Consider the following 15072-nt stretch of genomic DNA (forward strand, 5'->3'; position numbering starts at 1 on the left):
GAGCAGTCAATTTGCCCCCTGGCGAGGGCCTCGGCTCTGCGCGGTCGCTGGCTGAGTAGCTTGGCCCGATTCCGGTGTGAAGTGAGAAGGAACAGACGTAAAAGCATCGCGCCCGCTCGCACGGCATCCAGGGTCTGTAGCTGCCACCCGGCTAAAGCCCGAGGTGCGCGTGCGCGAAGCGGCACTACGCAGCCTGGGTCGCGCAGGCTGGAAGTAGATAGAGGAGCCTCCAGATGCGCATAAACAGAGCGGCCAAGGACGCGCGAAGACGCCTTGAGTGTGAGTGCGCGTGCGCGGGGAGGAGGGTGCGCGCGCACTTCTTCCTCGGCCTCACCCTTACCCAGGAGGCCGCAACAGGGCTGTGTCCCCGCGCTTGCCCCAGCCGCAGCCCTTCACCCACCTCATCTTTGACATGGAAGGACTTCTTCTGGATGGGTAGTCTGTGACCACCGCCTCCGTGAGGGGGGTCCTGGGCGGGCGTGGCAACTGTCGGCGGGTGGTACGTCACAGCTGGGTTGCCGCGACTGTGCAGTGTTCCAGCAGGAACCCGCGGGCTCCCATGCGCACGGGAGCCTGCGCCAAAATGGAGCTGCGGCCAGCAACGCCAGCTCGCTGGGCTGATGGTGGTGAGTGGTCGCGGCGTCTGTGCGGCCCAGTACCTGATTCTGGTCGCCCTATGTGTGGGACCGGGGCACTTAGGCGCGGTCCCTTTGGACCACCGGGCGGACGCTGGGCTTTGCGTCCTCTACACAGAGCGCGGTGGGGCCGGACCTCGGTCCTTTCTTCTGTTACCCAGGCTTGCAAACTTGAGCGGTGCCCAGCCTTGAGGTGTTGCACCTCACACTTGAGGGCATTAGCTGCGGGTATCTGGCCTCAGACCCTGACCCAAACGATGTATGAATGAAACGTACGCTGACAGAAACGTATTCTGCTTTGCCTGTCCAGCTGAGTGCCCGACCGCCTGCACACCAAGAGAGGTTTGTCATTGCGGCGGCCCTGAGCAGCTGGCACTCCAGGCTTTTATTTCGTATACAATTAACAACACAAGCTTTGAGTAAACACACTTGTGGATAATTAACATGGTTAAGAGAGTAATTCTAGGAATGATTACAGCTCAAGTACCGAAGTCTAAGGTAAATACCATTACAGGCAATCTCCCTAGTGGACCTCGCCCTAAGAAGGCCATCTGGCTCAAAGGTTAATTAATGGAGGTAGCGTAAACAGACTTAACTTGGAAGCCTCTATTATCCCTTATGACTAATGCTGTAAGGTGAGGACCGGCTGCCGTCAGCCTGTTCAATTATTACAAGCTATGTAACCGTTCGGCCTTCCAAAAAGGTTTGTGACTGTTCCCTATAACTCTCCCTAATATTTCCCAATAATATTTCTGCCACCATCCTGAGTGAATCCCCAACACAGCCTCAGTTCTGTTGTCTGCAAAATAGCCTGGTTGTTGCTGAGGGCGCGTCTTGATGGTATCATCCTACATGGTAGCGATTCTCCACCATGCAGGGTTTTGCCGCCCTAAGAGCATCCTCCAATGGAGATGTCGGGAGACATTTTGGATGTCACAGCTGGCATGAAGGGATGGGGTCACCGGCATTCAGTAGGGTCCTGACCAGGAGTAGTGCTAAACTTTCTGCAGTGCACAGGAATGTCCTATGCAACCAAAATAAATTACCTCTGCTGTCAACAGTGTAGAGGCACAGAAGATCTGCCAAGTGGCCTGGCTGCTAAGGGTGACCAGCTCCAGAGACCACCTGGGAGCCACTTGTGAATGTAGAAGCAGTGGCTCCACTCTCCCCCTGCCCAGTGAGAATCTACATTTTAACACAAGTGCATGAGCGTTGGAGAACCTGCTGTATGGATCTGAGACATTAACAAACCCAGTCGTAGTACATGTGAACTTCACCACCCAAGAGGAATTCAGGTAGAATTCAAAGAATAAAGCCCTGTTTTTAACTCAAGGCAAAAGTATGCTGAGCTTTACCCAAAGCCTCAGCAGAATTAACACTGTGAAACGTTTGTTGTAACCTCATATTCGCCAGGAGGCTTCACAGATCTGTGAACCTTCCTGTATACTCTGCATAGACTGCTGACCTGCTTGTTTATGTATATCATTCCTCCATTTCAAAACTCTGCACATTAGGAGAAAGTGTTTGCATTTCACCAATTAAAAAAAGAAAAAAAATCCTGCAGCTCAGAGAGGTAAAGCTACTCACCCAAGGTCACACAGCTAGTAAGAGGCCAAGCTTAGAAATAATTCTGGATTGATCCTGTTCTAAATATAAATGATGTTGAGCTCATTTTAAATTGTGAATGTGACCTTGTTCCTGCTCATCATATTGCTGGGTAGCTCACTAGAACTGTTTTCTTTTGAAAAGGCACACAAACACAAGTCTCTTCATTTTATGAATACGGAGATATAAATTGAGGTATTCCAAAGGAAAGTTACTCCCTACAGAGGTCTGTAATTGGAGCCGATGGTATGCAGCTACTAAATTTGAAATGAGTCAATTTCATAAAGCTTCTGATACATAAGTATAGTTTGTAGACATGATTTTTCCTACTCTGGTGATCAAAAAGTTTAATTGTCAAATATATTTCTTACCCTCTAATAGAAGGTCCAGATAACCTGTTCTGGGAGTCTCATGAATTTTAAGGCCAAACAAGATGTCTCATTAAAATTAAATTTGTTAAACTTCTAAATGAGCTTGATTCCTAATTCTCATTCTGAATTTGCACATAGCCATGCCCTGAAGTGATGAATGTGACTTAAATAGCATTACAAGCGTGGACCTCACGTTGTTACCCAATCCTCTGGTCTAGTCCTCTGATAACCAAGAATTAGTGCTATTTGGAAAAATAAGCTGTAGTTCTTTTTATTCCCCTCCCTCATTTTCTATTGATTTTCTCCTTTCCGGCCCTACCTTTTCTTTGAGGTGGTAAGGCCTTGCAAAATTTCCTTGGCGATATACGTTTGCTTATCCCATCCTTTCTCATGAAATGTGTGAATACAAAATACAGCATTCCAAAGTGTACCACTTTAATCTACCAGATTATGCCTGCTCTCATTCTTTAGTACCTCACTTCAGTGTATCTGTTTTTTGCGTAACAATGTATCATCAATTTATAATGAATTATTTTGCAGTAGGTCTGTTTTTTTGGGAATTTTGAATGCATTTTCCTAAGAAGTACTGTTTGTGGATATAGCCCCAATACTTGCATACTTGGGGAAGTAAAATTGAAAACAAATAGTTGGATGAAGAATTGTTAACATTACAGGAGACACTTGTTTAATCAGAGGAGAATTAGGAAGTAAATGGAAATTTTACAGTTAATGTTGACCAGGAAGAAAACCAGGGCACTTTCGCATGCTTTTAATATGTGTGATGCTGTTAGTTGTCCTTTTTTTGTCTTTTTTTTTTTTTTTTTAAAAAGCGTCTGTGGGATTCGATTTCTCTTGACCAAGGAAACAGTCAGTTATGATTTAGTTAATATTAATAACTCTGGCTCTCAAATGCCATTCAGAAAAGGAGAAAAGGGGACTGAGATTAGTTATAAAATGGAACAAGATTTTGAAAGAAGAAGATGACAAGTTAATTAAACAGTATCTCAGCAGCTGGACAGGAAAGATTCAGTTTGTAAATAACTGAAATTAGGAGCACAAAAGATGGTTCCAGTTACTTTAAAAAGAGAATAACAGTTTGGTGTCCAGAACAGCTTTGTCTCATAGAATAGATTTGGGCCAGGTAAAATTTTCTGGGAGCAACTTTTAATAAGTAAAAAGATACAGATGATATTGATTCCAATGATGTATGTTATATATACTGGCTTGGACAGCATGGATCTAGGCCTTTGTGGAGCAACCCATGATGTCTGTTGATAATGGCTGTGCTGGGAGGGCCAGCCAGAGGGTAGGTGTTAAGAATATTCAGAATTAGGAATTGTGGTGTGTGTAAAACGTGGTATGTGTAAAATGTGTTTTCTTGGAGTCTAATAAAATTTTATTTAAAATTCTTTTAAAAAATCAAACGGAAATAGGCTTATTTTCAAATTCTTTTTCTAAATTTTATTTTGTTATTACTATACTTTAAGTTTTAGGGTACATGTGCACAATGTGCAGGTTTGTTACGTATGTATACATATGCCATGTTGGTGTGCTGCACCCATTAACTCGTCATTTAGCATTAGGTATATCTCCTGATGCTGTCCCTCCCCCCTCCCCCTACCCCACAACGGTCCCCAGAGTGTGATGTTCCCCTTCCTGTGTCCATGTGTTCTCATTGTTCACTTCCCACCTAGGAGGGAGAACATGCGGTGTTTGGTTTTTTGTCCTTGCGATAGTTTACTGAGAATGATGATTTCCAGTTTCATCCATGTCCCTACAAAGGACATGAACTCATCATTTTTTATGGCTGCTTAGTATTCCATGGTGTATATGTGCCACATTTTCTTAATCCAGTCTATCGTTGTTGGAAATTTGGGTTGGTTCCAAGTCTTTGCTATTGTGAATAGTGCTGCAATAAATATATGTGTGCATATGTCTTTATAGCAACATGATTTATAGTCCTTTGGGTATATACCTGGTAATGAGATGGCTGGGTCAAATGGTATTTCTAGTTCTAGATCCCTGAGGAATCACCACACTAACTTCCACAATGGTTGAACTAGTTTACAGTCCCACAAACAGTGCAAAAGTGTTCCTATTTCTCCACATCTTCTCTAGCACCTGTTATTTCCTGACTTTTTAATGATCGCCATTCTAACTGGTGGGAGATGGTATCTCCTTGTGGTTTTGATTTGCATTTCTCTGATGCCCAGTGATGATGAGCATTTTTTCATGTATTTTTTGACTGCATAAATGTCTTCTTTTGAGAAGTGTCTGTTCATGCCCTTCGCCCACTTTTTGATGGGGTTGTTTGTTTTTTTCTTGTAAATTTGTTTGAGTTCATTGTAGATTCTGGATATTAGCCCTTTGTCAGATGAGTAGGTTGCAAACTTTTCACCCATTTTTTGGGTTGCCTGTTCACTCTGATGGTAGTTTCTTCTGCTGTGCAGAAGCTCTTTACTTTAATTAGATCCCATTTGTCAATTTTTGCTTTAGTTCCATTGCTTTTGGTGTTTTAGACACGAAGTTCTTCCCCATGCCTATGTCCTGAATGGTAATGCTTGGGTTTTCTTCTAGGGTTTTTATGGTTTTAGGTCTAAGATGTAAGTCTTTAATCCATCTTGAATTAATTTTTGTACAAGGTGTAAGGAAGGGATCCAGTTTCAGCTTTCTACATATGGCAAGCCAGTTTTCCCAGCACCATTTATTAAACAGGGAATCCTTTCCTCATTGCTTCTTTCTGTCAGGTTTGTCAAAGATCAGATAGTTGTAGATATGCGGCATTATTTCTGAGGGCTCTGTTCTGTTCCATTGATCTATGTCTCTGTTGTGGTACCAGTACCATGCTGTTTTGGTTACTGTAGCCTTGTAGTATAGTTTGAAGTCAGGTAGCTTGATGCCTCCAGCTTTGTTCTTTTGGCTTAGGATTGACTTGGTGATGTGGGCTCTTTTTTGGTTCCATATGAACTTTAAAGTAGTTTTTTCCAATTCTGTGAAGACAGTCATTGGTAGTTTGATGGGGATGGCATTGAATCTATAAATTACCTTGGGCAGTATGGCCATTTTCATGATACTGATTCTTCCAATCCATGAGCATGGAATGTTCTTCCATTTGTTTATATCCTCTTTTATTTCATTGAGCAGTGGTTTGTAGTTCTCCTTGAAGAGATCCTTCACATCCCTTGTAAGTTGGATTCCTAGGTATTTTATTCTCTTTGCAGTAATTGTGAATGGGAGTTCACTTATGATTTGGCTTTCTGGTTGTCTGTTATTGATGTACAAGAATGCTTGTGATTTTTGTACATTGATTTTGTATCCTGAGACTTTGCTGAAGTTGCTTATCAGCTTAAGGAGATTTGGGGCTGAGACAGTGGGGTTTTCTAGATATACAATCATGTCATCTGCAAACAGGGACAATTTGACTTCCTCTTTTCCTAATTGAATACTCTTTATTTTCTTCTCCTGCCCAATTGCCCTGGCCAGAACTTCCAACACTATGTTGAATAGGAGTGGTGAGAGAGGGCATCTCTGTCTTGTGCCAGTTTTCAAAGGGAATGCTTCCAGTTTTTGCCCATTCAGTATGATATTGGCTGTGGGTTTGTCATAGATAGCTCTTATTATTTTGAGATATGTCCCATCAATACCTAATTTATTGAGAGTTTTTAGCATGAAAGGTTGTTGAATTTTGTCAAAGGCCTTTTCTGCATCTGTTGAGATAATCCTGTGGTTTTTGTCTTTGGTTCTGTTTACATGCTGGATTACATTTATTGATTTGCGTATGTTGAATCAGCCTTGCATCCCAGGGATGAAGCCCACTTGATGATGGTGGATAAGCTTTTTGATGTGTTGCTGGATTTGGTTTGCCAGTATTTTATTGAGGATTTTTGCATCGATGTTCATCAGGGATATTGATCTAATATTCTCTTTTTTTTTGTCGTATCTCTGCCAGGCTTCGGTATCAGGATGCTGCTGGCCTTATAAAATGAGTTAGGGAGTATTCCCTCTTTTTCTATTGATTGGAATAGTTTCAGAAGGAATCGTACCAGTTCCTCCTTGTACCTCTGGTAGAATTCGGCTGTGAATCCATCTAGTCCTGGACTCTTTTGATTGGTAAGCTATTGATTATTGCCACAATTTCAGAGCCTGTTATTGGTCTTTTCAGAGATTTAAATTTTTCCTGGTTTAGTCTTGGGAGGGTGTATGTGTCGAGGAATTTATCCATTTCTTCTAGATTTTCTAGTTTATTTGCGTAGAGTTGTTTTTAGTATTCTCTGATGGTAGTTTGTATTTCTGTGGGATTGGTGGTGATATCCCCTTTATCATTTTTTATTGCATCTATTTGATTCTTCTCTCTTTTCTTCTTTATTATTCTTGCTAGCAGTCTATCAATTTTGTTGATCTTTTCATAAAACCAGCTCCTGGATTCATTAATTTTTTTGAAAGGTTTTTTTTGTCTCTATTTCCTTCAGTTCTGCTCTGATTTTAGTTATTTCTTGCCTTCTGCTAGCTTTTGAATGTGTTTGCTCTTGCTTTTCTAGTTCTTTTAATTGTGATGTTAGGGTGTCAATTTTGGATCTTTCCTGCTTTCTCTTGTGGGCATTTAGTGCGATAAATTTCCTTCTACACATTGCTTTGAATGTGTCCCAGAGATTCTGGTATGTTGTGTCTTTGTTCTCGTTGGTTTCAAATAACATCTTTATTTCTGCCTTCATTTCATTATGTACCCAGTAGTCATTCAGTAACAGGTTGTTCAGTTTCCATGTAGTTGAGCGGTTTTGAGTGAGTTTCTTCATCCTGAATTCTAGTTTGATTGCACTGTGGTCTGAAAGACAGTTTGTTATAATTTCTATTCTTTTACACTTGCTGAGGAGTGCTTTACTTCCAACTATGTGGTCAATTTTGGAATAGGTATGGTGTGGTGCTGAAAAAAATGTGTAGTCTGTTGATTTGGGGTGGAGAGTTCTGTAGATGTCTATTAGGTCCACTTGGTGCAGAGCTGAGTTCAATTCCTGGGTATGCTTGTTAAATTTCTTTCTTGTTGATCTGTCTAATGTTGACAGTGGGGTGTTAAGTCTCCCATTATTATTGTGTGGGAGTCGAAGTCTCTTTGTAGGTCACTCAGGACTTGCTTTATGAATCTGGGTGCTCCTGTATTGGGTGCGTATATATTTAGGATCGTTAGCTCTTCTTGCTGAATTGATCCCTTTGCCATTATGTAATGGCCTTCTTTGTCTCTTTTGACCTTTGTTGGTTTAAAGTCTGTTTTATCAGAGAATAGGATTGCAACCCCTGTCTTTTTTTGTTTTCCATTTGCTTGGTAGATCTTCCTCCATCCTTTTATTTTGAGCCTATGTGTGTCTCTGCATGTGAGGTGGGTTTCCTGAATACAGCACACTGCTGGGTCTTAACTCTTTATCCAGTTTGCCCCTCTGTGCCTTTTAATTGGAGCATTTAGTCCATTTACAGTTAAAGTTAATATTGTTATGTGTGAATTTGATCCTGTCATTATGATGTTAGCTGTTTATTTTGCTCATTTGTTGATGCAGTTTCTTCCTAACCTTGATGATCTTTAAAATTTGGCATGATTTTGCAGTGGCTGGTTCCGGTTGTTCCTTTCCATGTTTAGTGCTTCCTTCAGGAGCTCTTTTAGGGCCGGCCTGGTGGTGACAGAATCTCTCAGCATTTGTTTGTCTGTAAAGGATTTTATTTCTCCTTCACTTAGGAAGCTTAGTTTGACTGGACATGAAATTCGGGGTTGAAAATTCTTTTCTTTAAGAATGTTGAATATTGGCCCCCCATCTCTTGTGACTGGTAGAGTTTCTGCCAAGAGATCAGCTGTTAGTCTGATGGGCTTCCCTTTGTTGGTAACCCGACCTATCTCTGTGGCTGCTCTTAACATTTTTTCCTTCATTTCAACTTTGGTGAATCTGACAATTATGTGTCTTGGAGTTGCTCTTCTCAAGGAGTATCTTTGTGGCGTTCTCTGCGTTTCCTGAATCTGAATGTTGGCCTACCTTGCTAGATTGGAGAAGTTCTCCTGGATAATATCCTGCAGAGTGTTTTCCAACTTGGTTCCAATCTCCCCATCACTTTCAGGTACACGAATCAGACGTAGATTTGGTCTTTTCACATAGTCCCATATTTCTTGGAGGCTTTATTCATTTCTTTTTATCCTTTTTTCTCTAAACTTCCCTTCTCACTTCATTTCATTCATTTCATCTTCCATCACTGATACTCTTTTTCCGGTTGATCGCATTGGCTCCTGAGGCTTCTGCATTCTTCACGTAGTTCTTGAGCCTTGGCTTTCAGCTCCATCAGCTCCTTTAAGCACGTCTCTGTATTGATTATTCTAGTTATACATTCGTCTAAGTTTTTTTCAAAGTTTTTAACTTCTTTGCCTTTGGTTTGAATTTCTTCCTGTAGCTCAGAGTAGTTTGATCATCTGAAGCCTTCTTCTCTCAACTCATGAAAGTCATTCTCTGTCCAGCTCTGTTCTGTTGCTAGTGAGGAACTGCATTCCTTTGGAGGAGGAGAAGCACTCTGCTTTTTAGAATTTCCAGTTTTTCTGCTCTGTGTTTTCCCCATCTTTGTGGTTTTATCTACTTTTGGTCTTTGATGATAGTGATGTACAGATGGGTTTTTGGTGTGGATGTCCTTTCTGTTTGTTAGTTTTCCTTCTAACGGACAGGACCCTCAGCTGCAGGTCTGTTGGAGTTTGCCAGAGGTCCACTGCAGACCCTGTTTTCCTGGGTATCAGCAGTGGAGGCTGCAGAACAGCTTATTTTCATGAACCGCGAATGCTGCTGCCTAATCATTCCTCTGGAAGTTTTGTCTCAGAGGAGTACCCGGCTGTGTGAGGTGTCAGTCTGCCCCAAATTCTTAAAACATCATAAAACAATAAGGTAGATTGCAAAGAGTAATAAGAACGTTTGCAGTTCTTATTGACCGTAAGGTACCATGTCTTTATAAATTAAGATTGCAGGATTTTAATAAGTCACTTCTACCTTACCTTTATATAGTAGGATCAAGACATATTCTGTGCCTTCTTGCAGAACTCCCATAGCTTCTCAGGACTCCCATAGCTCAGCATAATTCTGTCTTGAGTTAAAAACATGGTTTTATTCTTTGAATTCTATTCCCATAGCATTAAACTCCCATAGCTTCCACCTTGCCAAATAATAGCACTTGGGACTGTAAGTGGCTCCCTCACTGTCTGGGGCCCAGGAGACTGTAAAATGTCACAGAGGTAGGGTCTTTGTGGTGATCACTAAGCCCAGTACTGATGGGATTCTGGGGTGCTTGAGACAGTTGACACTCATGTCCACCATGTGGTCAAAATCCCACAGACTACAGTATGAATGTTTCACACTGTCATTCTTTATTAACTTCACATAGGCTGTTTCTTTAGACACTGAAACATCCATATAGCTGATGACAAAAATCAACTTATATAATATTAACACATGCCCTAGATGGATTTTCAGAAGAATTTGTGCATGTTGTCATGTGACCCCATGAAATACATCTGAGGTTTAAAATTGTAACCCATGAGCTTTTCAGCCTCAGTCTGTTCTTACTCCTTGATGTTATCAAGTCATTCGTTCCAAGTGGGGTTTCTATTAGTTTTGGCACATTTCTGAGGAAGGTGGAGCAAAGTGAAGGATCAGTCCACATGCTTCCATAGGTGGTTATTATTTAACCCCAGAACATGCAGTGATCCTAGTTGAAATGAGACAGTAATCACAACCTCCACTGTTTCCATCATATGTATTGGGTCCTGCTGTGAAAGTCAAAGCAACTCTGGTGGTAGGTTCACATTCTTTCTTTGCCCTCTCTCCCCTGGGGGCTGACACTGTGTCCTTGGGTTTTAACCTTGCTAGGTGAAATGTAGGTTCTCTTCCATATTTTCAAAGGAGATGGCTGAGGGTGGAGGCCAGTGTGAGGACTTGGGACAGAGGTGAGCCCTTATCTAAGGGGCCATGATTGGCCATTCACTACATTGATTGGCCATTAATCAATGAATAATCTGTTGTTTCTGAAAACTCAAAAGGTTTCTGGAATATACCAAGCACAAGACACATGTGTTCCTGTTAACGATCCGAAGAGATTTGGAGTAAGATGCTATATTGTATGTTGGAGAAGCAGCATATAATTGTAGACTTAGCTGCATTTGCTTCTGTTTTCTAGTGGACCTGAACCATGCCAACCTTAAGTTATTGTAGTAAGTGGTTGGTTGTCCACTACAGCTGTTTCTGTTTCTAGAATAATTGAGAAGGGCTAAGACTTAAATTGCAAAATTCTGCAGATAAGTAGAGTTCTGTCCAGCTTGCCACATAACTTTAATACAGCAGATTTCTAGGCATGCAGGTGTAAAAATATCCTTTTCTTTTTTTCTAGGTCTGCCTTTCAAATAGTATGATTTTATTTAGAATCTTTAAATAAACTGGATGCAGGCACACCTGAGAAATATTGTGGATTCAGTTCCAGACCATCACAGTAAAGCAAACATTGCAGTAAAGTCAGTCACATGAATTTTTTGGTTTTAAAATACACATAAGGTTAGGTTTATACTATGCTGTATTCTATTAAGTGTACAATAGTATTATGTCCAAAAAATGGATATAGTTTAAAAATGCTTATTGCTAGAAAAGATAAAATGCAAGGGATCATCTCATCCTCTGTGAGTTGTAATTCTTTTGCTGGTGAAAGGTGTTGTCTTCACATTGACTGTTGACCAGAGTAGTGGTTGCTGCAGATTAGGGTGGCTGTGGCAATTTTTAAAAATAAAACAGCAGCAAAGTTTGCTGTATCATTTGACTCTTCCTTTCACAAAAAACTTCTCTTTTGGCCAGATGTGGTGTCTCATGCCTGTAATCCCAGCACTTTGGGAGGCAGAGACAGGTGGATCACTTGAGGTCTGGAGTTTGAGACCATTCTGGCCAACACAGTGAAACCCCATCTCTACTAAAAATACAAAAGAAAAAACCCCAAATACATAGCCAGGCATGGTGGCTCATGCTTGTAGTGTCAGCTACTCATGAGGCTGAGGCAGGAGAATCACTTGAACCTGGGAGGCTGAGGTTGCCATGAGCCAAGATTGCGCCACTGCACTCTAGCCTGGACCACAGAGTGAGACTCTGTTTAAAAACAAAAACAAACAAACAAAAAAAACAAAAAGCAGGATTGGAGTTAGTCCTCTGGAAGAAGCAGCAGCTGCTGCTGCTTCTTTATCAACTAAGTTTATGTTAATATAGTGAATCTTTTGTTGTCACTTCAACAGTGTTCAAGGACATCTTCACCAAGAGATTTTTATCTCCAGAAACCACTTTCTTTTCACATCCCTAAGAAGCAATGTCTCATCAGTTCAGGTTTTATCCTGAGATTGCAGCAATTTAGTCAAATCTTCAGGTTTCACTTCTAATTCTAGTTCTCTTGCTATTTCGATCACATCTGCAGTTACTTCCTTAACTGAAGTCTTGAATCCCTCAAAGTCATCCATGAGGATTGGAATCAACTTTTTACAAACTCCTGTTAATGTTGATATTTTCATCTTTTCCCATGGATTATGAAGGTTGTGAATGACATCTGGAATGCTAAATCCTTTCCAGAATGTTTTCCATTTACTTTGCCTAGATGAATCAGAGGAATCACTATCTATGGCAGCTGTAGCCTTAAGAAACTCATATCTTAAGTAAGAAGACTTGAAAGTTGAATTTACTCCTCAATCCATGGGCTGCAGAATAGACACTGTGTTAGCAGGTCTAAAAACAATATGAATCTTCTTGTACATCTCCATTAGAGCTCTTGGGTGACCAGGTACACTGTCAGTGAGTAGAAATATTTTGAAACAAATTTTTGTTTTGGAGCAGTAATTGTCAATAGTGGGCTTAAGATATTGGGTAAACAGTACCGTAAAAAGATGTACTATCATCCAAGGTTTGCTGTTGCACTTACAAAGCCCAGGCAGAGAAGATTTAGCATCATTTTTAAGGGCACTAGGATTTTCAGATTGTAAATGAGCGTTAGCATCTGCATTAACCCCTAACACAAACGTCTGCCTGTCCTTTGAAGCTTTCAGGCCAGGCACTGACTTCTCTCTAGCTGTGAAAGTCATGGGTGGCATTTTCTTCCAATAGAATGCTGTTTTGTCTACATTGAAAATCTGGTGTTTAGTGTAGCTGCTTTCATCAGTGATTTTAGCTAGCTCTCCTGGATAGCTTGCTGCGGCCTTTCCATCAGCACTTGCTGCTTCACCCTACACTTTTATGTTATGAAGATGGCTTGTTTCCTTAAACCTCATGAACTTCTGCTAGATTCAGACTTTTCTTCTGCAGCTTTCTCACATGCCTCAGTCCTCATAGAAGTGAAGAGAGTTAGAGCTCTAGATTAGGCTTTGGCTTAAGGAAGTGTTGTGCTGGTTTGGTCTTCTACCCAGATCATTAAAACTTCCTCTGTGTCAACAATAAGGTGGTTTCACTCTCTTTTCATTTATGGGTTCACTGGGGTAGCGTGTTTAATTTCCTGGAAGAACTTTTTCATTGCATTCACAACTTGGCTAACTGGGTGCAAGAGGCCTAGCTTTCAGCCTATCGGCTTCTGATATGTCTTCCTCACCAAGCTTAAACATTTCCAGCTTTTGATTTAAAACAAGAGATGTGTAACTCTTCATTTGAACTCTTAGAGGCCTCTGTAGGGTTATTAATTGGCTTGATTTCAATATATTATGATTCAGAGACTAGGGAGGCCTGAGGAGAGGAAAAGATATGGGGGTCTGTTGAGCAATCTGAACACACACAACATTTATATTAAGTTCTCTGACATACATGGGCACATTTCATGGTGCTGAAAACAATGATAGTAGTAATCTCAAAGATCACTCAGCACAGACAGACATTAACAGACGTAATAATGAAACAATTTGACATATTGGAAGAATTACCAAAATGTGACACAGAGACGTGATGTGAGACATTCTGTTAGAAAAATGGTGCTGAGGCAAGGCGGGGTGGCTCACCCCTGTAATCTCAGCACTTTGGGAATCTGAGGTGGGCACGTCATTTAAGGTCGGGAGTTCAAGAACAGCCTGGCTAACATGGTGAAACCCCGGCTCTACTAAATATACAAAAATTAGCCAGGTGTGATAGTGCACGCCTGTAGTCCCAGCTAATCGGGAGGCTGACGCAGGAGAATCACTTCAACCTGGGAGGCGGAGTTTGCAGTGAGCTGAGATCGTGCCACTGTACTCCAGCCTGGGACAGAGCAAGACTCTGTCTCACAAAGAAAAAGAAAACTGGTGCTGATAAACTTTCTTGATGCAGCGTTGACAAAAACCTTCAATTTGTTAAAAACAATCTGTGAAGCAGATAAATAAGATAAATAATATATTCTTATTTAGTCATGGAGCAGCAGAGCATCATTGTTGTTGTTTTAGCCAGATTTCTGCTTTTTTCCTTGAAAACCTATGTGTTAAAATTTATTTGGTCCTTTACGTGTTACGATTTCTTTGGTCCTTTTTATCTTTGTGATTATTCCTTCTTCACTCTGATTCTATTTTTTAAAAACTGCTATAATTTGTATACTATTTTCTGTCATTTTTCAGCAGTAGATGGAGACTTAAAGCATCGTAAAGGAGCAAGGTAAATTAAACCTCTTAAGAAATCTGTGAATAATTGCTGGTGATTTAAACACTACAAGGATTTGTTAGTGACAGAGCAGGATTTTGAACTGAAAGCAATCCTTATATAGATGCTCAGGCAACTAGTCAGATCTTTTGATGAGATGTTTGAAAAGTGATCAATAGACAATCTGGAGGTTGAAAGCACAAAACTGTTATCCTGGAATACGTTAAACTTGAAAATAATGATCATACCATCAGCTATAAGGGAATTTTACTGATTAATAAATGCAGCATTTAATATAGTAAGAGCTCCCTTTAATAGTGTTGAAATGCTGGAGGGGGCAGCCTTGGTTTTGTGTTGCAGATATTTGAGGTTTAAAATGGCCTTATTGATCCATAAAGAGCATTCTTCTGAAGACACTGTAATCCTAACACGTGTTTCTCCTGTGTAAGAGCACAAAAAAGCAAACTTTGTTTTCTTTTTGGATTTTCATAGCTGGACCATCTGTGTGTTTACTCTTCACATCCCTTTTCAGCAGTGTCTGGCAGGTTGATCACAACCTTCCCTGATCCTCCTTTATCCCCTGTGTCACTTGTGTCCTTTGCTGTGATGCCAGAAGTGAGTAGCAGCTAAGGACCTGGGTGCAGCTGACCATGTGGCAAGGTGCCCACACATGGGAAGAGGATGGTCACCTCTTCACAGCCATGCCTGACAGGCAGTTACATGGCATTGCTTGTGGTGCTTGGCAGGGCCCTTGACTCTTCTCTCTGACTTCTGGGAGCTGGGCCGAATGATGTGCCCTTTTGTGATCACTGGTGCCCATTTATAACACACTGCAGATGA

The 15072-nt window shown here is 41.1% G+C and overlaps 1 long non-coding RNA gene across 1 annotated transcript in view; it reads left to right on the plus strand.

Annotated features, from left to right (window-relative positions):
- The first annotated feature begins 300 nt into the window (after nt 1-300).
- LOC134736089 (uncharacterized) overlaps nt 301-15072 on the plus strand; it is a 61343-nt gene continuing 46571 nt past the window's right edge. Inside the window, exon 1 of the long non-coding RNA XR_010119791.1 lies at nt 301-626. This is a non-coding gene — a long non-coding RNA (uncharacterized lncRNA). The remainder of the gene's footprint in view (nt 627-15072) is intronic.

The sequence above is a fragment of the Symphalangus syndactylus genome, chromosome Y, assembly GCF_028878055.3.
Source record: "Symphalangus syndactylus isolate Jambi chromosome Y, NHGRI_mSymSyn1-v2.1_pri, whole genome shotgun sequence".
NCBI lineage: Eukaryota > Metazoa > Chordata > Mammalia > Primates > Hylobatidae > Symphalangus > Symphalangus syndactylus.